We start from the raw sequence: 24,946 nt of genomic DNA on the forward strand, positions 1-24,946 counted from the left end.
TGGTTCTTTTACATAGTTATACAGTAATTCCAATGACAGTGTTATTATACATATCATTTTTGTCATTCTTCACTGGAAATTGCCTTGAGTTCTTAATAGCATCTTGGCAGATGAGATCATTGTTCAGCACATGTTCACTCTGTCTATTGACAACTCCATAAGAGGCACTTATTGATGCTGGGCCTGGCCATGTGACTTGCTTTGGAATGTAATGTGGGGAGGTAACAGGGTGCCAGTTTGAACTGAGCTCTTTGAGGTACCACATGCTCCTGCTCTCAGGAACACCTGATCTCCGCAGTGAGAAGATGCTATGCCTGAGCCGCTGCCCCATCAGCGTCTGGGTGCCAGGCTGAACTCTTGTATGGCAGAGTCATTCCAGCCAACCTGCAGACTTGCAGCCTGAAGCTGAGCCACATAATAGACATGCAGACTTGTGAATGAGACACAGTTACTTACTGCTGTATGTCACTGTGATGGAGAGACTGTTACACAGCGATCACTGACAGTTAACATGTGTGAATTTCATTTATTAATATTTTAGAAAATATATTAAGTTATTGAAATAATGTATGTGTTGTTTTGGATAAAAAACAGTGACTAAAGTGGTAATATTGTGTAAATGCTCATAATCATACTTGGTTTATACATATACTTGGTAGCTTTCCAAAGTAATTATCTGGGAGGGGACAGCATGAATTTGTATATGTATGTCTAGGGATGTTTGATCAAAAAGCAGACACAGTATACAAAGTCACTGTCATGTTGTGTTGTATGTATTATCTCCTATTTAGATATCTTGATTATGGTTTCATAGCTTTTGTTGGTTTTGAATTTTTGTAGCCTCTGCCTGAAACTACTATTCTTATTTTTTCTGAATGGTTTCTTTTCCTCTTTGACAATGAAAATGTCATCTGTATGTGATATATCCTTTATCTATCAAGGATTTTTGCTATTTTGTTTGAAGGAAAAGCTTCTACTTTCCGTTTCTGTTTCGAGACATCTTTTGAAAATGAGCAGGCTGTGAAGCCAGATTGATTTTAGAAGTTCATGCACAAGAGCAGGAAAGCTGATCAAGAAGAGTGTGGAAAGTATGGTAATCACTAGAATAATAAGAACATCTTTAGAATGTTGGAGAGGGAAGGAAACTAGACAGTCGAACCCCCTCATTCTGGACATGAGGAAATGAGATAATTTGCTCTAGGGTTTACATGGCAAGGTAATGGTCAGGCTTTGAGAAAACTGAGAACAAGGAGCAGGAAATATAAGAGACGAAACAGAAAAAAATGCTTCCCCTAGAAGCAGAGCCTCCAACAGGAATTTGAGAGCAAGCAGTTAATTTGGGAGAAAACTGCAGAAAGCACCGGTAGCGTCAAGTTGTGGTCCCCAGACCAACAGCATTGGCATCTCCTGAGAGCTCATTAGAAATGCAGAATCTCAACCTCAGATGTGCTGAATCAGAATCTGAATTTTATTAAGATTCCCAGGTGAGTCATAAGGACATTAAAGTTTGTGAAGAATAGCCTGAGTTATTCCTTCCAGAGACAAGGAAGCTGGGGTTTTTACCCTCCAACCCCCACCCTGCATTGGCTGAGGGCTGCTCCCTAGCATGAACTCCTCAGCACTGCAGGACAAGAGTGAGTTCTCAGGTAGAGATTTGCCTTGGTAGGAGGCAAGGATGCTGTCAGCTTGTGCTGAAAGCTGGGGTGGTAAGTGCCCAGGAGATGCAGGCAAGGCACCGAGAGTCTGAAGACTTACTGTTCTGAACATCAGAGGCAGCTGGGAGTCTTTTTATTTTAGGAGATGAATTCTAGACAGAGGGCTTGGTAATTCAAAGTATTGCATACAGAAATGAACTTTATTAGCTAGCAGCCTCTATCTCCACCTTTGGTTTAGATTATGAAAGCTGCCAGGTCAATGCTTTTAAATTCAAATTCAAATTTAAATAGATGGGGTTCAAAGCTTAAATAAAGAGTTCCTGAGCAAAAAATTCAGAATGGGTTTTCTTACATTTTGAGTGCCAACTTGCCTGGAGGGTCTCTTGCTCTTCCTTGCTCCTGGACACTATTCTTGGGATCACTCTGACCTTGAGAAATTGGACTGTCCTATGTAGCACCTGGAGCCTCAGGCCAGCCTTTCTCCTGTTTGTTCCTGCACCTCCAGTGGCCCTGGCTCTCAGATGGACAAGCATTGGTGTATAAGCCAGGTGTCACCTAATGCGTATGGAGTACAGCCTTTTATTTTGTTTAAACAAAAGCCATGTCTATAGAGTCCAATTTTTTCACTTCCTAGGATTTTCTTGGCCCCACCATCATCCAGGCACTACTCATTGGAGGCCTCTGGCTGCCACCGCCCCTGCTTAACAGTATGCTGGAGCACAAGGATTGCTTTCAAATGTGGAGTCAGCCTTGCATCTCTGGAATAAACCTCACTTAGTCATGGGGTATAGTTCTTTTTATATGTTGCTGAATTCTGTTTGCCAATATTTTGTTAAGAATTTTTACATCTGTATTTTTGAGAGATATTGATCTTTCTTTTCTTTTTCTTTACTGTCTTTGTTTTTGGTGTCAAGATTCATGCAATGAAGTGGGAAGTGTTGCCTCTATATTCTACAGCAATTGTTTAGATTTGGTGGTCTTGAACATTTGCTAGAATTCTCCAGTGGAACCATCTGAGCCATCATAACATGCTGCACAGCCCTATGAAGTATGGGGACCATTATCATTCCCATTTTATGGGTGAGGAAACTTGCCCAAGACCACACAGCTAGGAAAGAGTAAAGGCAGGATTCAAACCCGTTAGTCTGGCTGTTGTCTCAGCTAGCCTGAGAGGTGATCAGGGGAGTCAGGACTACACAATCAGAAAATGAGAGAGATGCAGGTTTACCCAGATCTGTGAAACTACAAAGGCCAGGCTTCTTTTAGTCCAGCCTGCCTTCATTGTTTCATTCATTCAATCAGTGCCTATTTACTGAGTGCCTACTGTGTCCTAGGTACTGTTCTGGTCATTGGATAAATGAAATGATGAGTGAAATAGATGTAGTCCCTGACTTTATAGAGGTCATGTTTTAATTAATAAATAACAAGTGAATGTGCTACAAAAATGTAAATCATTCTAATCAGGATGAAACAATGATAAATGTGTATGGAAACTAGCTGATGGTCTTGGGCAGCTTCTCAAGCTGTATCCTGCAGTTCCTAACCATTTACTAGACTGAAGGTCACTCCTGATTTGTGTATGTGTATTTAAACAATCACAGACTTACAGAAAAGTGGAAGTACCATACAAAGAACTTATTTTTCCCTGAACCATTTGAGAGTAAGTTGCCAACCTGAGGACCTATTAGTATCCCCAAATATTTGAATGTGAATTTTGTGTAAACAGGGCATTCTACTAGGAAGTTCACATTAATATGTTATTAACACTAGTCCTCAGACCCCATTTATGTTTTACCGGTTGCTCCAATGACGCCTTGTGTTACCTTCAGTTGTCATCTTCCTTTGGTCTCCTTCTGTCTGGAACAATTCTTCAGTCTTTTTTTGACTTTTGTGACCTTGCCACTTTGGAAGGCTCCAGGCCAGTTACTTTGTAGAATGACCATCAGTTTGGGTTTGTCTGATGTCTCCTTGTAACCAGGGTGAGTCTATGCACCTTGGGCAGGGAATCAAGAATTGATGCATTCTTCTTCACGCATCTTACCCAGTGCTGCACATTTTCAACCTTTCCCATTTTTGATGATGTTCATTTTGGTCCTTTGGTTAATTTTCTCCTGATAATTTCCCTGTGTAATTTATAAACATTTTGTGTGGAAGTAGTTTGAAACTATGTAAGCATCTCATTCCTCATTACATTTGTGGTTTATTCATTAATTTATTTACTCTCTCTGGACTCATGGTTTCCTATTTTGGTCAATGGGCTACCTCTTTTATTACCATTATTCATTTTGATGCTCAAATTGCCCTCAGTTGGGTCAAACTGGCTTCTGGGTCCTTTTGACATTTTTCTATCATTCTTTTGTAATTCCTCATTTTCCCAGGCAACCAGATGTTCCAGGCTCATCTTGTATTTTCCCTTCCCCAGCCCCATAATCAGGCATTTCGTCAAGGAAGCTGTTTCCTTTTAGTGGAAAACAGTATTTAGAAGCCAAGATCTGGGTCCTGAATGTGCTTGTTGCTGTTTGAGTGTCACTGCTCCCGGGCCCTCACCGTGGACAGAGCTATGAAGTGGAAGTGTGTGTGTATCTGTCTGTAGTGGGTTGAATGACAGTCCCCCCAACAAAAGATATGTCCATGTCCTTACCAGAACATATGTACATTACCTTAAATGGCAAAAAAAAAAAAAAAAAAAGTAGGATTAAGGATCTGAGAGGAGAAGCTTGTCTGGATTATCTAGGTGCACCCTAAATGCAATCACGTGTATCCTTTTAAGCTAGACATCCAGAGGACGAGACACGCAGAGAAGGGGAGGAGACAGAGGTTGGAGTGATGTAGTAACAAGCTAAGGAACACATGAGCCACCGGAAGCTGGAAGAGGTGGGTACAGATTCTCCCCCAGAGCCTTTGGTTGTAGTGTATCTGCGCCCACACCTTGATTTCTGACTTGTGGCCTCCAGAACCATAAGAGAAGCAGTCTGCTGTTTGTCTGTTTGTTTTAACACTTTTTATTGAGTTATAGTCATTTTACAATGTTGTGTCAAATTCCAGTGTAGAGCACAATTTTTCAGTTATACATGAACATATATATATTCATTGTGACTTTTTTTTTCGCTGTGAGCTACCACAAGATCTTGTATATTTTCCCTGTGCTTACAGTATAATCTTGTTTTATCTAGTCTACATTTTGAAACCCCAGTCTATCCCTTCCCACCCCCTGCCCCCTTGGCAACCACAAGTTTGTATTCTATGTCTATAAGTCTGTTTTTTTTCTAGATTCCACATATGAGCGATCTCATATGGTATTTTTCTTTCTCTTTCTGGCTTACTTCACTTAGAATGATACTCTCCAGGAACATCCATGTTGCTGCAAATGGCGTTATGTTGTCAGTTTTTATGGCTGCATAGTATTCCATTGTATAAATATACCACATCTTCTTTATTTGGTCATCTGTTGAGGGACATTTAGGCTATTTCCATGTCTTGGCTATTGTAAATAGTGCTACTATGAACATTGGGGTGCAGGTGTCTTTCTGAAGTAGGCTTCCTTCTGAATATATGCCCAGGAGTGGGATTCCTGGGTCATATGGTAAGTGTATTCCTAGTCTTTTGAGGAACCTCCATACTGTTTTCCACAGTGGCTGCACCAAACTGCATTCCCACCAGCAGTGTAGGAGGGTTCCCTTTTCTCCACAGCCTCTCCAGCATTTGTCATTTGTGGACTCTGAACGATAGCCATTCTGACTGGTGTGAGGTGCTATCTCATTGTAGTTTTGATTTGCATTTCTCTGATAATTAGTGATATTGAGCATTTTTTCATGTGCCTATTGATCATTTGTATTTCTTCCAGTCTGCTGTTTTAAACCACCCAGTTTGTGGTATTTGTTTTACTAGCCCTGGGAAACTAATATTTCTAACATCTATAACACCTCGAATTCAGATTGATAGACCCAATTCCCATCCACCAATGCAGGGTTTCCTGTATTTCTAACTCCATTTTCTGACAGTGAGAAACCTGGTTTACATCGTGCTTGATCGATTGCCTTACTTGGTCAGTGCCCCTCTGTGTACCCAGTCTCCCACCTCCAGGCCATCACTGCCCTTGAGGGGCACCCTCCTCACAGGCTTAGGCTCTGACTCCCATCTAGGCCCTGTGCTGGGGCCACCTCCCCATTGGGTGGGCACAGCATCCTGCTAGGGCACCTGGCATATACCCACATGCTTGCCTCACATACCGGCTTTAGGCTGCATGGCTCAAGAAGACACAGGAAAGGAAGAGGAAGGGGGCAAGGAAGAGGCAGACCCTGACTAGGTGTGCTGCCCACTGCCCCTGCTTCCTGTGTTCCCTGCTGCCCACCACAAGTCCCGTAGGTCCACCTGCAGCTGGGCTAGACTTGGCTGTGACCCTGCAGTGAGGCTGAGCCTTTGGTTTACAGAGTGAAGGACTCAGTCCTCGCTTGGGGGAGGGCAGGGGTAGTGCCCACTGAGCAGTGCTCACACTGGGGACCCAGTATGTCTTTGGCTGCAGGGGGTCATCAGCCAGGGCTCATTGCCCCAAGTGATGCTGTCAGGCTGAAACCAATCTGTGGGTTTGGATACTTTTTTCATTTAGGAAGAGGCTTGACCCAAAACATTAGAGGCATTTCTTGGTGGCAAAATGGATAATATTTATTGCCTATTAGATAGACATCAATCTGCCCTTAAGAAGCCTTCAGATTAAATTTCAAGGTTGAAACAAGATTAGTCTTGGCAGGTATATAGATCCTCAAAGAATGTGCAATAACTCCCCATAAAACAGCCTTAAAAAATATTCTTTCTGGCAGTTCCACACTTTGTAAAGAGCCCTTATGATTTGTGCTTGATAATATACTGCCTTAAATTTTAGAATTGTTTAATACCAGCATGTCTTTTCTCTCTAAAGACTTTCATTCGTCAATCTATTCGTTCAACACATTATTCTAAATATGTAATATTAACTAGACCCTGGGCTAAGCATAGATAAGGTTTCTGTTCTTGGCACTCTCTGGTATAAATCAGTGGTGTGATGTGAAAAGGGACTATCATAAGATACTGTACACGTTGCCATGGGGACACAGAGAGAGGAGGCTCTCCTCTGCACGGTCATCCCTATAAAGTCTTCATCACTCTGTCAATCAAGCAACAGGACCTAAGCATCCTAAGCAAAGGGGAACGCTTTGGGGGCTCCCACAGTTGATATGGTGAACCAGGTTTGACAGTAGGAGGAGCAAAGGCTGTGCTGCAGGGCTGGGAAGTGCAGCAAATGTTTATTAAGAAGTCTGGTATGGCCTTTCATCCTTGTGGACCTTGGACCAGATCTAAAGTCCCAGGAGAGAGCATCTGTCTGACCAAGCTTAGGTCATATGTCTGCCCATGGCCCTAGGACTGGGAAAAGGAAGGGCACAGGAGGGGTAAAATCTGTTTATCTCGGTTTCGATAGAGATGAGACAGATGCCTGCAATTACTGTCTCAGTAAGATTAAACACACTGGTAAAGTTTTTCCCCAAAAGGAAATTGAGCTCTAATTAGGAGTGGAGAATGGAAGCTAGACAAATTTTAAAAATTATTAGGGATTTGTACAAGGGCATTCAGTCATGAGGAAAGGTAAGTTCTTGATAATTTTGGTCAGCTGCTGGATCAGGCCTCACCTGAAATCAATGTACTTTGGAACTTTCCAGTTATGTGAACAGATAAGTCTTTTCTATGGTCCCTCCTCCTCCCACTTTTTTTTTTTTTTTTTTTTTTTTGGTTTAAAACCATTTGACTTTGGTTATCTGTCATGTGTAACCAAAAGATTTCTGATACATTCCCACATGTTCTTACATGATTGCTGACAGTCCTTTATTTTTCTTATATTTCCTATGAGAATATTCATTTCTGTTTATTTTTCTCTATCACTGGTTGACATCAGTGCTGTTCATTTTTAGCTCATATAAGGTGAGTGATCCAGCTCACAATATCACAATTTTATTGTAAGTCATTTTTCTCAAACAGGTGGTACACTTTTATAATGATGTTTGATAACACCCTTTGTAGTATCTTGATAAAACAAAGGCAACATACATTGGAAATATTTCTTTCTTACAGCAATTTTGAAATCTGTTTTTCAGCCATGTGGCTGGCTGGGCTAGAGATGTGAAACCTACACTGTCATCATTGTGTCTTCAAATCAGGCAACTGCTCAGTCACCACCAGGTCTCGCTGGCACAAGCTCTGCCTGTGTGCTGTGGGGCACACAAAGCAGCTTCAAACAGTTCCAGGTCAGTTCCTGCCCCTATGGGAGACTAAAACAGTGACCCAGCTTCATACAGTGCCATATTATCCTGAGGGGCTTTGGGATCATAAATTAATTCACAAGACATTCTGCATGGGGGTGACCACTATAATTATTCCAATTTTTAAATGAGAAAACAAGGTCCAGAAACTTACCATGAGTTGCCCACCTAATCAGTAATCAAATCTGAATTCCTAAGTAAAATGCTTCTTGAATCACATGTCCAAGATACTAACAACCGTTGCCATTTGCAGTGTTATTTAGATAAAATAGTATGAATGTTTTTAATAATATCCTAATAATGATCATGTAGCATTTTAAAAGAAAACAAGATATTGACATCTTGGATTTTTCATTTAGGATTTTTTTTCTCTTAATTTTATCACATGAAGAGAAAATGTGGGAAAGTAACCTAGTGCCAGACAGCAGGGATTTATCTGAACTACTGCCCGCTAGTCCTCCTGCTAAGTAGGACGCTGCACTGTGCCTGAGACTGATACACATTAATAGTCTTCAGAATTACTTTCTATTGTGTGATTCCCTGGATACATTTTTACGATATTCATATTTAATTAAAAATAACTTTACATTAGATGACAGTAACTTGTAAGTCAGAAAAACTAATGAGTTTTTGGAACTAATGAGACAAACATTTTAATACATCTTAGAAAGATTACATTTCCTACCTGTTGGAATTAGGACCATTTTGCACATTCTTTCCACCATAGACTCACACATGACGCCTGGGCTATCAGAGGGGCATAGAAGTGGGCCACCATTTCCTTACTATTTTGCTCTTGTCCTTGTCCGTTAAACTAGGTCAGAAGAAGTTTGGAGACAAATGACCACCATCAATTAGTCTTTCAAAATCCTAATACGAATAGGAGTAGGACGCCAAGCGGGTCCCGAGTATTTCCCCAGCTAATATTGAGAGCTTATCCCTGCTCTCACAGAGCTTCTGTTCTGGTGAAGGGAGGCAGAAATTGAACAAACAAAATGTAAATGTGTGTGTGTGATGCTTTGGAGAAAAATCAAACAGGACAGAGAAGGAGGTAGGTGACATGGTTGCAATTTTACATAGAATGGTCAGGAAAGGCCTCCCTGAGACTCTGACATGTGAGCAAAGTTCAGAAGGAAGTGAGGGAGGGGCCATGAGGTCTCTTTAGGGGAGAAGTTTGTCTTCAGGACTGTTCATTAAAGTTCCTATCCTCCTCCTGGCCACGTGGGAGGACTGTATTTTGTATCTCCTTGAGTATAAGTCACTTTGGCCAATGAGATGTAAACGGTGGTGGGTAAAGGACTATAGGGGTCCAGCCATGATTTGTTAGTTTCCTTCTCTTCAGCCAGTGGAGTCCAGATAGAAAGGCCCAGGTTGCATGTCCATCAGAACCGTGTGGGCCGGAGCCAACAACTGGCCCAGAATCTCTCTTGCTTTAACCCTGAGATGTGTGGGCATTTCATTATTGCAACATTGCCTAGTTTATTCTGTCTAATATAACAGGGCTCTGGAAGAGGGAACAGCAAGTGCAAAGGCCCATAGGTAGCAGTGTACCTGGCATGTTTGAGGATCAGCTTAGAGGCGTGTGGAGCAGACTGGGCAGGAGGGTCCTGAGATAATATCAGAAAGGTAATGAAGGGAGAGACAAGTTGTGCAGAGCTTTCAAGGCCATTGTAAGGACTTTGGCTTTTAATCGGAATGAAATGGGAAATTGGGGAGTTTTGAACAGCGGAAAGATAAGATTTGCATTACATTTCAAAAGAATCAGTCCAGTTGCTCTGTTGGGAATAGATTGTAGGGGGCAGAGGTGGAAGAAGGGGAGTTTGGAAACCATTGCAGATTATTGTATGTGTCCCTAATAGAACACAAAGGTCTGGGATGGATGGGATGAAAGTAGAAAAGGACCCACTTACCGTCACTTATGTAACTTGGGAAATGAGTGATTCCAGTCCTTGCAACTGGCAACTCAGGGCTTTGTGTGTGTAGATCTCCTCATTCCCAAGGCGGGGTACTTCTGCTGCGGGGTCCAGCAAGAGTTCTGGTCATTCCAGGCGCCTTAGGCTAAGAGACCAGCAAGAAGGAAAAGTGTCATCATCCTGGCAGGGGCAACCGATCCGAAACTCCAGGAGGAGGTGGGACTTCTGGGAAAGGGAAAAATACATTTGGCATGCAGTGATTCTCAAGGCATCTCTTGGTTCTCCCTTGCTCAATTTTGGTGATAAATAGACCTGTGCAGCAGCCATGTCCATGAAGGGCATGATGACCAGGGATGAACAAGGTCCCTCAGGGATGTGGCTCTAGTTTACCCAAGTTGGTAGAGGTGCTTGCCATGGGGAATCTGGAATGGATGGTGGAGGAGGGTGAGTGTTAGTATCGTCACCGTTCTGAAACCAGCTGCTGTGCGAGGGATAGAGTTTGTCACACTAAAGTTCCTCCTGTAAGTTTTCTCTAGGAAAAGGGACCAGCCAGAACTTTGGAGCAGCTCTTTCAGGATGGTCTGACTACAAAGCAAGTGGATCTGGACAGGCAAAGGGTGAACTTTGGTGGATTCTGTGGTGTGCTGCACAGATACCCTCCTCAGGACCCAAACATTTATTCTCCCAGTTACTGAGAGTGTCCCAGTTCTTGGATGACACCTGGGCACCTCCCCAGGAATTGCCCTTAGTGGAAGGGAACTGCCAGGTTTTCATTAATGTTCCCTCCCTGGGGGAACTTGTATTCACTGACTGGCTAGTTTGAGGAGTATAAGGGCCTGACTTCTTGCCAGGACAAGAACATGCCTGGTTTAGAATCTCCGTGGGATTGGCTGAGCTCTTTGTTGTACCAACATCACTGTTCAACTTCTCCCTCTGCCCAGTTTGCTCTCTTCCCATTGTGGTAGACAGATTAATGGCTTCCCAGAGGTGTCAACATCTTACTCCCTAGAACCCATGAATATGTTGCCTTACATGGCAAAAGGAAATCCGTAGATATGATTAAGTTAAGACCTGGAGATGAAGAGATTATCCTTGGTGGGCCAGATGTAATCACAAGAATCCTTTTAAGAGGAACCAGGAAGTCAGAGAAGAGAGTAGATGCTGTGCTGCTGGTTTTGAAGATGGAGAAAGGGGTCACAACCCGAAGAATTTAGTTGGCCTCAAGAAGATGAGAAAGTCAAGAAGTCAGATTCTGTGCAGGATCTCCAGAAGGTATATAGCCCTGCTGACTGATTTTGGACTTCTGATCTCTAGAACCATTAAATGATATATTATGCTGTGTTAAGCCAGTGCTTGCGATAATTTTTTACAGCAGCAAAGGAAACAAGTACACCTTCCCTTGCAGGTATTGTTGGGGAAAATCACTCCCCCAACACAGTTCTAACATGTGAATCTTTGCACTGAGTCTGTTCCCCAGGGAAATGGCTTATGCTATCCCAAGTTCAGGCAGACTTTATTAGGAGAAAGAATCTTGTGGGAGAGCAAATCAGCCCAGCGGCCAAGAGTTTTAGGTTCCTCTATCTAAACTGGACAATAATGTAAATGTGACCTTCCCCAGCACAATCTCAGACTTCATTTAAAAAGCCATCTTTTATTCTTCTTGTCTTGCAATCCAAAGATAGTCTTGTCCCAGGTTGAATATTTAGAGCAGATGCTCCAGCAGTTTTTAATCATCCCAAATCTTTTTGTTATTAGAAACAGTCCCTGAAAAAATAAAATAAAATAAAAGCACTTCCTTTGAAAAACAAACAAACAAAAGAAACAACCCCTGGATGCACTTTGTTTGGGATCCAAGATGAGAGGTAAAGGAATTGTGCAAAGATGTCAGAATAATTTACCCCGTTCCTACTTTTGTAGGGGGAACTCTGAGCAGAGTTGCATGGGTTACTGTGGGTCATTTTTCACTCCTAGAAAGTCTCCATGTTTCCACAGGGGCTGCTTCTAGGACAGTCTGCAAGATTATGGTGGTTTTGAAATAAGCTTGCAATTTCTTCACATTCCTACCTTTGAAAAATGTGGTCTGTGTCCATTCCCTTTAAATCTGGGCAGGCTTGGGACCATCTCCTAAAACAGGGTACAGGCTTTGTCATGTTAAAACCAAAAGCAAATGGAGACCAGTCTTGAAGTTTCCCTGCACAGGCAAAACCAGTTTACTCATTAATTTAGCTTAATTACCAGCCGCTGTGAACGCACTGCCTTCTCACTATATAAGCTGCTGTGTGGCTCGACGCCTCTTTCCACGCTCTGCTCTCAGTTTGTAAGCCGCGTTTTTGGTGTGCGCGCAGTAAATTTTTACTAGTTGGTGATTCCTTGGGTTTATTTTGTTAATTTCTAAACCTTTGGCAGTTAATGATGCCTGAAGTGTGACCCATAGAAGACGAACCCTTGTAGCCCCAAGGCCAGAGAGCAAACTAGGTGCCCGTTCCTAGCGGACCTCAGATTTCCCGGTGAGTGTCTCTTGGGTCTGAACGCTACTCTATTTTACTTCCCACTTTATTATGCACGCTTGGGTTTTTTCGTTTCTTTTTGCTTTGTTTTCTGTTCTATTTCTGTTTTTTTTTTTTTTTTTTTTCTCCTTCTGTTCTGTTAATGTTTCTGTTTCTTGAAGCTTCTTGGTCAGTCACCTATCCTGTTCAAAAGGAGGGAAAACATGATTCTACAGTGTTTTAGAACAACTTTTGAAAAACAGGGCTCCTTGCGGTTACTGATTTGAGAAGTCATTTTTAACGCTCTGAGACTTTTGCAGAGTTAAAATTAATTTATTTCTGGAAGATGTTTCAGGGAATCCAAAGGCAAGATAGATTCCACCTGGCCCTTGGATTAGGCTCTTGTGCCTTTCTGAAAAGATGAGTGAACTTTTAAATGATTTGGGATTGTAATGGCCGTTCTGGGAACCTTTGTTTTAGATAAATCCACCTTAAAAGGAAAAAGAGAGAATCTTAAACATTTTGGAGATAATGGAATGCACTTTTTGATTGGTATGCCAACATTTCTTTTAAATAAAGTCTCCAAAAATAGCTCTAGAAAGATCCTTTTAGCATACGAATGGAAATCATTAGTAAGACTTCTGCTGTCTGAGCAGGTAAACTTAATTTAGTTCACTTGAGATGGTCATGGTGATTCAGCTATTCTTTGGGTTTTTTACCTGAGACATGGCTAACTTTTTACAAAGATCTGTTTGTGTTGGTTCTATGTACATACATTGTAGACGTGTTGTAATATTTTTTTTAACCTCTGGATGGTATTGCCAAAATTGGTTTGTAAAGAGCTCTATTCAGTTGACTCAAACTAGCCCAGGTGTTCAAGTTCACATGATTGGTGCAGTGTTTGACAGATAAAAGCTGGTTTAGACTTGTTGGTTTGATTGGAGTGAGCTAGCTTTCAGAATTACCAACATTAATATAATGCAGCTGTTTTGAGTAAACTATAATACACTGTTAAAACTATATTAAGTATAATTAAGAGCAAATGAATTAGATGCATGAAAGATAAGAGTTTTTAGGTGAACTTTTTTTTTTTAGCAATAATTACTTTATAATTAAATGGTTTCCCAGATCTTTTTGGTAACTTAAACCATTAGTTTGCTCCCTTTTGCAGAGGAACTGGGGATATTTGTATCTATTGGTGAACATATTTGTGCCACATGGAAAAAACTGACTATAAAGATGAATTAAAAGGCGGAAGGATATATAATTGTCCATTACTCTGCTAGCTTAGGGCAGACAAGTTGGAAAAACATGATAGTAAGTTAGAGATCTTAGCATTATATTTTGCAAAGTTAGGAGGACACAGAATGGTGCAGATTAAGATCCAGGTGATGACAAAGCCTGATTAAGGTAAGAGATAGAATGTCTGGGAAAGTAATGAAGAAAAAGGAGTAAAAGAGGCTTTTAAAAGTACAGAATGTTGTAGCCAAAAATTGATTTGTACAAAGCTACTAGAAATAATAAGAATGAAAGAAAATGACTGTATATGAAAAGTAGCTTGTTTTGGGGAAAAGGTGGTATGTTTTGAGTTAAAGAAGGTATGAGGAGTAAAAGTTCGGGGGAAAAGAAGATGTGAGGAGTGGAGGTGCATTTTTTTGTAAAAAGAAAAAAGTAATTTGTCCTAAAGCAAAATGGTTATTCCAGAATAACAAAAAGGAAAGGAAAAAAACCCTGTCATTTTGTAATAAGTGTTGAACTGAGTTAGAACCATCTATGTATCTTAAGAAACAAAACCACAGTAGATGCTAGGCTTTGTAAATGTGGGAATGTAGAAAAGCAAGTAGTTACCAGTAGCAAAACACATTACTGAAAAGGTGTTAAGAGATAGTCTCTAAATTGAGTGAAAAAAAATTAATAAAAATCAGAATAGATAGGAATTTGGAGAAATGTTTGTAGAAAGCAGTGAGATTTCTTTCCAATGTATGGGAACCAAATGAAGCTCTATTGTCTTACAATGTTTATAGGGTTCAGAATTTTTATTGAAATTTCTTGAGGCAGCACATTTTCCTGTGGTTCTAGATAGGCTTCATATTAAGATAAGTATATTAGAGAATTGGAACTTGTTGATTGCAGAGAGGTATGTTGCCAGCCAGTGTTGGGTGTTCCCTTTATATGGTGATGGTGATTGTGTAATGATACCCTAACCTGCACAGTTGAATGGCTTTTTTTTTTTTTTTCTAGCAAGCTCAACTGTAGGAGTTAAAGTAAAAGTTTGATTTAGTCATTTTTGAAAAGACTTGCTGTTGCAAGTAGTTGCATGATTTCCTCAGTAAATACAAGAATGTGCTAATCTAACCTGAACATTCACTTAGAGAATGTATTTTTTGTGGTCTGGGGTAACAATGGACTACCAAAAAAAAATGTGTTTTAAAATTCTTAAGCCTTAACATTCCCCATGACCCAAGATCAGTTAGAGAATGAGTCTATATGTAACAGTAAATTCTTATGTATGGAAGAAGTTATTCTGAGGGGAAAATCCCAGGGTCAAGCTGGGTCTTTTCCTGCTGTACTGTGTGTCTGTTTCCTGTGCTAGCGTGGTAAATCATCAGAGACCCTGGTTGGGGCAGAAAACTTTGATACAAATATTTGAGTCTCTTGACAATAGCATAGACAATGGTTAAGTAATCAAATTTACTACAGAATTCTCTGTTGGCTCACATGAGTTTTTGGATTGTTGGTCTGTTCATGATGAGAAATTGTAAGCAGGGGTATTTCTGTGCCTTTTCAGTGATCTGCCTAGAAAACAATGATTTTGTCTTGTCAAAATAATTTTGTCTTTCATAGCAGGTCTTTGATTACCTAGGAAGTCTGGATCTTACAACTATATATGTATGTTAAATTACATAGGAAACATTGTCAAATAAGTGTTTATGTTCTTCTAGAAATGATGTAAAGTTCCTGGAAATCTGATAGGTCTTAAGGGAATACTAACTTGACAAGTACAGCTTTCTGATAACTTTAAGATCATAAAACTGAAGTAAGAATATCCAGAACCAAATTCAAACAGGACAAGAATTAACATGGGACTGAATTAACTGATCAATTGTAATTTTTGCCAGATATAAGGAAACCTTTCCTTCTAGACTGTAACTTACAGCATGGATATGAAACAATTATTCTTCTATCTCATCATTCCAAGCCTGTGTCTAAAAATTGTACATTTTAGAGCAAGAGCCCAAATGGAGGCCTACACACCATATGTCTAAATATTTAAAATTATAAATCAAGTGAGCAAATTGTTAAATAAAATATGTTCTATCCTCCCATCTTAAAATATACATTTATGATGACAAGATAGAAAGTTGGCAAGGTATAAAACACAACTGACTTTTTATTATGCATGTGCTTAATGGGCTGGTGATGTTTGGATGAGTAATTGTTTCACACCGTAGCAAGTAACACAGCCACTATGTGCTACTATTGCACACACTGCTCTCATTCCCAAGTGTCTCCTGAGTCAGGAAGTGGAAGAAAAGACAGAACCTTGGTATGTAAGAAAATTTCACCTACTGAAATTTTTCACTGAATTCTCCTGCTCAAATCCTCCCACACTCTAAAGCAGTGTTTATCTCTGACTGAAAAGTCACAGACCTTTGTTAAATTCAGACACCTTTTTGAGGACATAGGGCAAGAGGGCAAGCAAGGTGGAGAGGCGTTTCTCTGAGGCCTGGACAGTGTTTCCCATCAGAGTGGACATTTAGGGTTAAGGATGGTGCCATGTCAGTGTTGAGTGCCAGACCCCAAAAGTACCTCATGTCTGGGTTAATGAAAATGTGGATGGGTGTGCTTGTGATACATGGAGCCCTGTAACGTGCAGGACCAGGGCAGGAGACCCTTCTAATGTAAGGGCATTGTCAGTTATGTGGGGTTTTATCCACCTCTGACCCCTTCCATCCCCAACAAGAGGACCATGCTGAGGCTGCAAACCTACTGATGAGTAATTCACATTCAGCCATTGCTTCCATTCATTCGTGCCTCAGATGTTGTTCTGGGCACAGTGGTGAGCAAGGCAGTCAGATTTCCTGCTCTCATAGAGCTCACATTTTAGTGAGAGAAGACCAAAGATAAACACACAAACTTTAAGATAATTTAGCAGAGAAGTAAGTGCTATGAAGAAAATAAAGCATGAAATGGGGTGAGTGGTGGGCAACTTTAGCCATGGGGGTCAGGGAAGAGCTCTCTATGAAGGTGACTTGTGGGCTGAGATCCACAGTAAGAGTAAGAGGCAATAATGCAAACATTGAGCAGAAGAGCTAACTGGATTTCCTGATGCTAGAAGGTTAAGAACTACTTTTTAAACATCTTTCTCAAGTACTTTGACCCACTGTCTTGCTCTAGTCTATACTTCAACAAATATAAAAATGTTTGTATTTCTGGACCTTCTACCATACCTCGATAATGCATATATGGATTAAAAATGTAAGACGCAATCGATTAGACCAAATCTGACCTGCATCTGGAATATGTCCTATAAAACACATCACTTTAATAGAATTTTTATATCAGCTACTTTTCTGCTCTGGTTTCTCAAATAGCAAAGTAATTAATTGTGTTTGAGATTTCTGTCTGTTTTCCTATAACGGATTTTATTATGAAAGACTTAATTTACTCAAGTTTTTAAAAAACTAAATAAATCTACAGAGGATGAAAATTTAGTCCTATACATGTCATGAAATTTTTAATTAAAGAATACCTGAAACTTTAAGTTCTTAGTCAACCAATGCACCTCCTAGACTGAAACAGAGCAAAATTTTAATTTTTTCAATTAAAAAAAGGAAATTTACCAGTTGGCTTTAAAAGAAATATGCATGCATAGTTTGGAATGCTTTTGTAAACTCTAGGTATTTTCTTCATATAGTAGAATCAACCTAAGAAGATTTTTCTTTTGATATTTTCTAATTACAAAAGAGAATCCCTAGATTTATTTTTAGTACCTGTAGCAACATTATTGTTGCATTTTCCATACAGCATACAAAGTGATTCATATGCGTGGTTTCATGTAACTGTCACAGGCCACTGCATGGATTGGTATAGGGTACTATTAATAATTCCTGCTTTATATTTGAGAACATGAGCACAAATTAAGTACCTTGCCCAAAGTCACACAGTGGAAACTGGTGGAACTTCAGAAATTCAGTATAGTTTAGGAATTGTTTTTTTTTGTAAAATAAAATTTGATTCTAAAACATAGCCCAAAATGCACAAGTACCATTGAAACAGGGAAATGTGTATGTACAGAGGGTGCTATAATCATTTGATCAAACCCAACACAAGAGATTTTTCTGTTTCAAAACAAATTATATATAGTAACTGTAGCATAATTATAAAAACATAGTCAAAGTAAAATACAAAAACTAGGTAAACTGTGAATTCAAGTACCAAAACAATATGTAGGTACATTTGAATCTGTGCAGAATGCATCAAATTATAGTCTAATTCCAGACAAATTGCACCACCAAGTAAAGAATAAGTCTGTGTATGATGTGGCCACTGCCTCCTCTTCCTCTCCCCCATCTCTGAAATATATCAAGTTCTGCCAAGTTTGATGTTACCAGTGTATGGCTTATTAGACTTTGGGTATTTTGATTAAAACCTGTTCATTAAATTTTCTTTCCTGTGACCTCTGTCTTCATTAGTACATCTTCTAAATTCTAAACATTTCAGGTACTAAAAGTTCATTAATACACCATTGTGTAATTATGGTAGCTTTCTTCTTTCAAGTGGACATTTAGAGTTCTCTTCAAATGAATGAAAAAGAATAGCAGACAACCTCCACAAGAACAAGATAACTTGATAACAATAACTTCTTTATGCTTTAATAACCTCAGTTCTTGAAATATTATTAGCAACTCCCCAGGTTAGAGTTTTAGAGCTTAGATGAAATAAAAGTTCAGAGTGTAGTCAAGTGGACAAAAGTTACTCCTATAGAGATATAGGTATATTTTTAAAATGTTAAATATGTGAATGGGCTTCATGCATTGGGTGGGGGATGCATTTAATCATGTCACTTCTGACTCTCATCACTTCTTAGTTGTGTCTTTTTCTGGGAACCTAAAGTTATCTGAGAAAGTTGATATTAAACTGTTTCCCTTGCATTTTCAATGATAACATAGGAAAATTAGCCTCTAAATTTGCTTTTATTAGCAGGATGTTTCTCTACTTCAATACAATTTTCTAGCTATTTATAAGATCTAATCCTGACATTAACAGTGTTAGATACAGCATTGTTATTAGTATTATCAAAATGCAATAGGATTAAGAAGAGAAAACATTATTAGTTTCTTGAAGTTTACGGTGCTTAAGAGATTTTTCAAATAAATGTTCTTAGTTTATAGCTGAACAAACTGAGGCTGAGAGAGAACATAACCTGTTTAGAGTTAAATTGTGACAGCAAGATTATAACCCACATTTTCTTTCTACTAAAACTATGATCTGTCACTGTGACACTATACTGTGACACTATCATACTGCTTCTAATTAGACATTTAAAATTTCTTAATTTTTAAAATAACCAAAATATCTTAATAAGCTAGAGTAACAAAACTTTGCAAGTCAGATTCTGAAGGGTGTTTTTTCCTCTTGGCTAGAGTTTCCACAATATTCCTTATTAGAAATATATCTCCACCTTCTTGTTTGGGGTGAATCAGATTTTTATGTGTTGTTTCACTACTGAAACTGTAATACTCCTAGAAGAAGACAGAGGAAAAGTTCCTTGACACCCATTTTTGGCAATACTTTTCTGGATTTGGCACCAAAAACAGACAACAAAAGCAAAAGAAATAAGGGGGATTATGTCAAACTAAAAAGCTTCTACATAGCAAAGGAAACAATGAGACATTTTCAAACTATATATCTGATAAGGGCTTCTTGTCCAAAATATAAGGAACTCCTATAACTCTACAGCAAAAGACCTAATAACATAATTAAAAAATGGTCAAAGGACCTGAATTAGAACATGTTCCCAAAGAAGACCTAGAAATGGCCAGCAGGTATTTGAAAAGGTATTCATAGATTACTAATTATTAGGGGAATGCAAATCAAAACTGTAATGAAATATCTGATACCTGTTAGGAGGTTGCTTATTTAAAAATAACAAGTATTGACAAATGTAGAGAAAAGGGAACCCTTGTACACTGTTGGTGAGAATGTCAATAGGTGCAGCCAGCATTGAAAATAGTCTTTAGGTTCCTCAGAAAATTAACAATAGAACTGCCATGTAATCCAGCTATCCCACTTCTGGGTATTTACCCAAAGGAATTGAAACTAGGATCTCAAAGAGATACCTGAATTCCCACGTTCATTGTCACAGTATTCACAATATTCAAGATAGGGAAACAACCTAAAAGTCCATTTATGGATGAATAAAAAAAATGTAGTATATACATAGAAGGGAGTGTTATTCAGCCTTAAACAAGAAGGAAATCCTGTCATTTGCAACAACACGGATGGACCTGGAGGATATTATGGTCATTGAAATAAGCCAGACATAAAGATGAATACCGTATGATCTCACTTAACTGTGGAATCATTTACGTCAAACCCATGGAAACAGTATGATGATTGCCATGAGCTGGGGGGGAGGAGGAAATGGGGAGGTGATGTTTAAAAGGGTGGAAAGTTTTCAGTTACATAAGATAAGTTCCGGAGATCTATTATTTCAGCATAGTGCCTGTAACCAACGGTGCCTACTGCTAACAATACTGAATCACATACTTAGAGCTACCTTCTTAGAAAATTTTCACTAGTCTTAACACACACACACAAACGCACACACCCAAAAGGGGATGGGCGGCTCCTTTGGGAGATGATAGATCTGTTATGTCCCTGATGGTTTCATGGGTGTACACTTACCCTCAAATTTACTGATGAATATATAAAATATGTACAGCTTTTTACATGGCATTCATACCCCCAACAAAATGATTTACAACAAACAAAACGAATAGGTTTTAAAAATTAAGCATTTTACTGCTCCTGAATGCTAATCACCACTGGGCATATACCAGTGCTGAGCTTTCTGGAGGCCTTTAGGCTCTCAGGCTCCATTCAGGCTCAGAGAGAGGGAGCTCACTGTGGACAGGGATGTGTGCTCATTCTGCTGCCCAGCAGCTATGTCTGCCATCCTGGCCAGAGGTGCGGTCTGCGTGCACGCCTCCATCCCCCCCACCCCCACCTTTGATCTTAGCCTTTAAGACATGGGAGTCATTTGGGACACAAGGTAAAATCACAGCATTTTAAACAGCATACTCACCGATAATTAATTTTACTTGCCTGCCTCTAAAGGAAGAAGTCTTATCTCAGGGATGTAGCCAGTAAATTATTGCAAGCAATCATCAAATACTCAGGTTTTAGAAATATGTTGGACTGTGATTTAATTATTTTCCTTAAGAAATGCTGACTTTTAAAGTTTTTGAAAGCCACGTAACTAATCAGTTTTATCTGGATGTGACTGCCTTACCATCAACAGTGCCCCCCACCCACATCACATGTTGAAAGAATTGAATGAATGTGTTTTGATGAGAAATACTGCATTGACATGTTGACTACCAGTCACTGAACACTTTCTTTCCTAACACCCCGATAGATAAGTTAAAAATAAAACTTGAAAAACAAAAACCAAACTGACATAATAAAGACTTTAGAATTCTTTAAAATATCTTCGTGAAGAATTAGAATTTAGAGGTAAAACTTAAAATAGCTCAAGTGTTCAGGAGTCCCAGTGGGAACTGAGACTGAGGGCCTGACAGAGGCAGGCAGTGGGGCTTCATTCTAAGTAGCCGCTACCATGTGCTGTGATGACAAAGGAGCCACCTCCCTGCTGACCCAGGGGTGTGTGTTCATTAACGCTACTCCTATAACAGGACTCCAGGGGCCAATGGGGAGGGATACACGTAGAAAGAGACTGAAAAAGATTACTGTTAACTGGCTTGAATGTAAATAATGGGGAGGAATGTAGTAAGTCCCAAAGCAAAGCGTCTTGAAAGATCACTTAATGGAGAAATGCAATTCTTTTATCAAATCGTAATCATTCATTACAGGGAGGATGATAGTCATTGTGAGTTGCTGTTACCACTTGCCACAGTAGTTTAAGATCTGTGTCAACCTGGCTTTTAGTTAACTATGTTTTCCTGAATCCTTTTTTTAATCTTAATGATGTTTCATAAAAGATTGGACTCTGTTCTTACCAGTGCCAAAGTTATTCCTTGAGTGAAACAGTAGTTTCAAGAGCCGATTAATCCTTTTAAATTAATAACATTTATGAAGGCACATTAACTTTTCAATAACTCTACATGTTACCTTAACTACAAGGACTAATTGTAGGTACTAAAGACTACAGGACTACCACATGAGAGAGAAGGATATATAGAGAGGATTTAATGTAATTCTACTTTAAAAAATTATATGAACTTCTTATGAAACAAGTTAGATTTCACTTGATCAAGATAATGCATGATTGGATAACTCATTTCTTCATTGACCCATAAGAATATTTCTATTATGAAAGGAAAATAGGTTTTTTTTTTTTAAGTCCTCTCTTTGAAGTTTCCATTCCCATTTCCCCATCTTAATTCAGGCTTTGCTTTAAACAGGGCTTGAGAAGTAAGAATTTTTGTGATGCAGGCAGCAGCTGTCAAACTTTAATGGCAGGAAAAGGAGCACTGTATTTAGGTTAGGTAAATGAATGGAATTCTTTCAGAGCTTCCTTTGAAAGGAAACAACCCTGCGAATAAACTCCTTGGTCCTTTGCTTGCAAGATTCCTCCTCTGGTCTCATCCCTTCTAGAAGGTAAAAGTCAAAGTAAACTTCCCACAGCTACCTTTTAATCTCAGGACACTGGCTAGAAGTCTCAGGGGGATAAAGATTACATAATGAGGAATTAATCTTATAATTCTGTTTGCATCCCAGTAATGTGTAGATTATTACTTTCCAGTTGAAACAGTCTATATACAAACATTTTCAAAAATCAGTTCATTTAGATCTCTGATTTCTTTTTATTGAACTATATTTAGTTTACAATATTAGTTTCAGTTGTACAGCATATTGATTCAGTATTTTTACAGATTATACTCCATTAAAAGTTATTACAACGTAATGGCTATAGTTCCCTGTGTTATACAATATATCCATGTTGCTTATCTATTTTATACATAGTTTGTATCTCTTAAACCCTTACCCCTAACATGCTTCTTCTCCTTCCCCCCTCCCCACTGGTAATCACTAGTTTGTTTTCCATATCTGTGAGTATGTTTCTGTTTTGCTACATACTTTCATTAGTATTTTTTTTTAGATTGCACATATAAGTGTTACATATAATACTTGTCTTTCTCTGAGTTTTTCAGTAAGCATAATATTCCCTAAGTCCATCCATGTTGCTGCAAATGGCAGAATTTAATTTTTTTGTGTCTAAGTAATACAACATTGGGTGTGTGGGTGTGTATACACATCTTCTTTATCCTTTTGTCTCTTGATGGACACTTGTGTTGCTTCCATATCATGGCTATTGTAAATAGTGCTGCTGTGAACACTGGGGCACATGTATCTTTTCAAATTTTCAAATTAGTGTTTTCATCTTTTCTGAATATATACCCAGGATCATATGGTAGTTCTAGTTTGAGTCTTTTGAGGAACCTCCTTACCTTTTTGCAGAGTGGCTGCACCAATTTACATTTCCACCCACAGTGTACGAGGGTTCCCTTTTCTCCACATCCTCACCAACATTTGTTATTTGTAGGTTTTTCGATGATCGGCATTCTGACAGGTGTGAAGTGATACCTCATTGTGGCTTTAATTTGCATTTCTCTGATTAATGAAGTGGAGCATATTTTCATGTACCTGTTGGCCATCTGTATGTCTTTGGAAAAATGTCCATTCACATTTTCAGCTTGCTTTTTTTTAATTGACTTGTTTTGAATTTGAGTTGCATGAATTTTTTATTTATTGTGGATTTTAACCCCTTATCAGTCACATCATTTGCAAATATTTTCTCCCAATAAGTATGTTGTCTTCATTTTGTCAGTGATTTCCTTTGCTGAGCAAAAGTTTTTACATTTATTTTGGTCTCACTTGTTTCTTTTTGCTTATATTTCCTTTACCCTAGGAAACAGATTAAAAAAATATCGCTATGATTAATACCAAAGTGTTCTGCCTATGTTTTCTACTACGAGTTTTATGGTTTCTCAAGAATGTTTTTACTATTTGGGGTCTTTTGTGTTTCTATACAAATTTTATTTGTTCCAGTTCTGTGAAAAATGCCACTGGTATTTTGATAGGGATTGCATTTAATCTGTAGATTGCCTTGGGTAGTATGTTCATTTTAACAATATTAATTCTTCTAATCCATGAACAGGATATATCTTTCCATTTCTTTATTTTGTCTTCAATTTCTTTCATCAGTGTCTTACAGTTTTCTGAGTACAGCTCTTTTACCTCCTCAGATAGGTTTATTCCTGGGCACTTTATTCTTTTGATGCAATTATAAATGGATTGTCTCCTTGATTTCTTTTTCTAATAGTTTATTGTTAGTGTAAAGAAATGTAACATATTTCTGTATATTAATTTTGTATCTTGCAACTTGATTGAATTTATTGATGAGCTCTAGTAGTTTTCTTGGTAGCATCTTGAGGATTTTCGATGTATAGTATTATGTCATCGGCAACCAGTGACCATTTTACATTTAACCCAACCCTAACCCTTTCCAATTCAGATTCTTTAATTTCATTTTCTTCTCTGATTGCTGTGGTTAGGACTTCTGAAACTATGTTGAATAAAAGTGGCAAGAGTGGACATCTTTGTATTGTTTCTAATCTTAGAAGAAATGTTTTCAGCTTTTCACCATTGAGTATGATGTTAACTGTGGGTTTGTCATATATGGCCTTTATTATGTTGAAAAATATTCCCTCTATACCCACTTTCTGGAGAGGTTTTTTTTTTTTAACATAAATTGATTTTGAATTTTGTAAAAACCTTTTTCTGTGTCTATTGTGATGATCATATGGTTTTTATGCTTCTGTTTGTTAATGTAATATAGCACATTAATCAATTTATGGATATTGAAAAATTCTTAAGTCCCTAGGAAAAATCCCACTTGTTCCTTTTAATGTATTCAGTTTGCTAATATTTTCTTGAAGATTTTTGCATTTCTGTTCATTAGTGATATTGGCCTGTAATTTTATTTTTTGTGATATCTTTGGTTTTGATATCAGTGTAATGTTGGCCTCATGGAATGAGTTTGGAAGCACTCCTTCCTCTGCAAGATTTTGGAATAATTTTAGAAGGACAGGTGTTAGAAGCTTTCTGTAAATGTAGAATTCACCTGTGAAGTCATCTGGTCCTGGACTTCTGTATGCTCAGAGTTTTTTTTTAATTACTATTTTTATTTATTTTTAGTACTAGTCTATTCAAGTTGTCTATATTTTATTGATTCTGTCTTGGCAAGCTGTATGTTTCTGGAAGTTTGTTTCTTCTGGGTTGTCCAATTTTTTGACATAATTGTTCGTAGTATTCTAATTTTTTAAAATCTTTATGCTATCTTATTATTTCTCCTC

The 24,946-nt window shown here is 38.6% G+C and overlaps 1 long non-coding RNA gene across 5 annotated transcripts in view; it reads left to right on the forward strand.

The window, feature by feature from the left end:
- Positions 1-12,168: 12,168 nt before the first annotated feature.
- Positions 12,169-24,946, forward strand: part of LOC116151933 (uncharacterized) — a 241,062-nt gene continuing 228,284 nt past the window's right edge. For all 5 annotated transcript variants that reach the window (XR_010378917.1, XR_010378923.1, XR_010378919.1 and 2 more), the window contains exon 1: positions 12,169-12,362. This is a non-coding gene — a long non-coding RNA (uncharacterized LOC116151933). The remainder of the gene's footprint in view (positions 12,363-24,946) is intronic.

This window comes from Camelus dromedarius, chromosome 3, assembly GCF_036321535.1.
Source record: "Camelus dromedarius isolate mCamDro1 chromosome 3, mCamDro1.pat, whole genome shotgun sequence".
NCBI classification, from domain to species: domain Eukaryota; kingdom Metazoa; phylum Chordata; class Mammalia; order Artiodactyla; family Camelidae; genus Camelus; species Camelus dromedarius.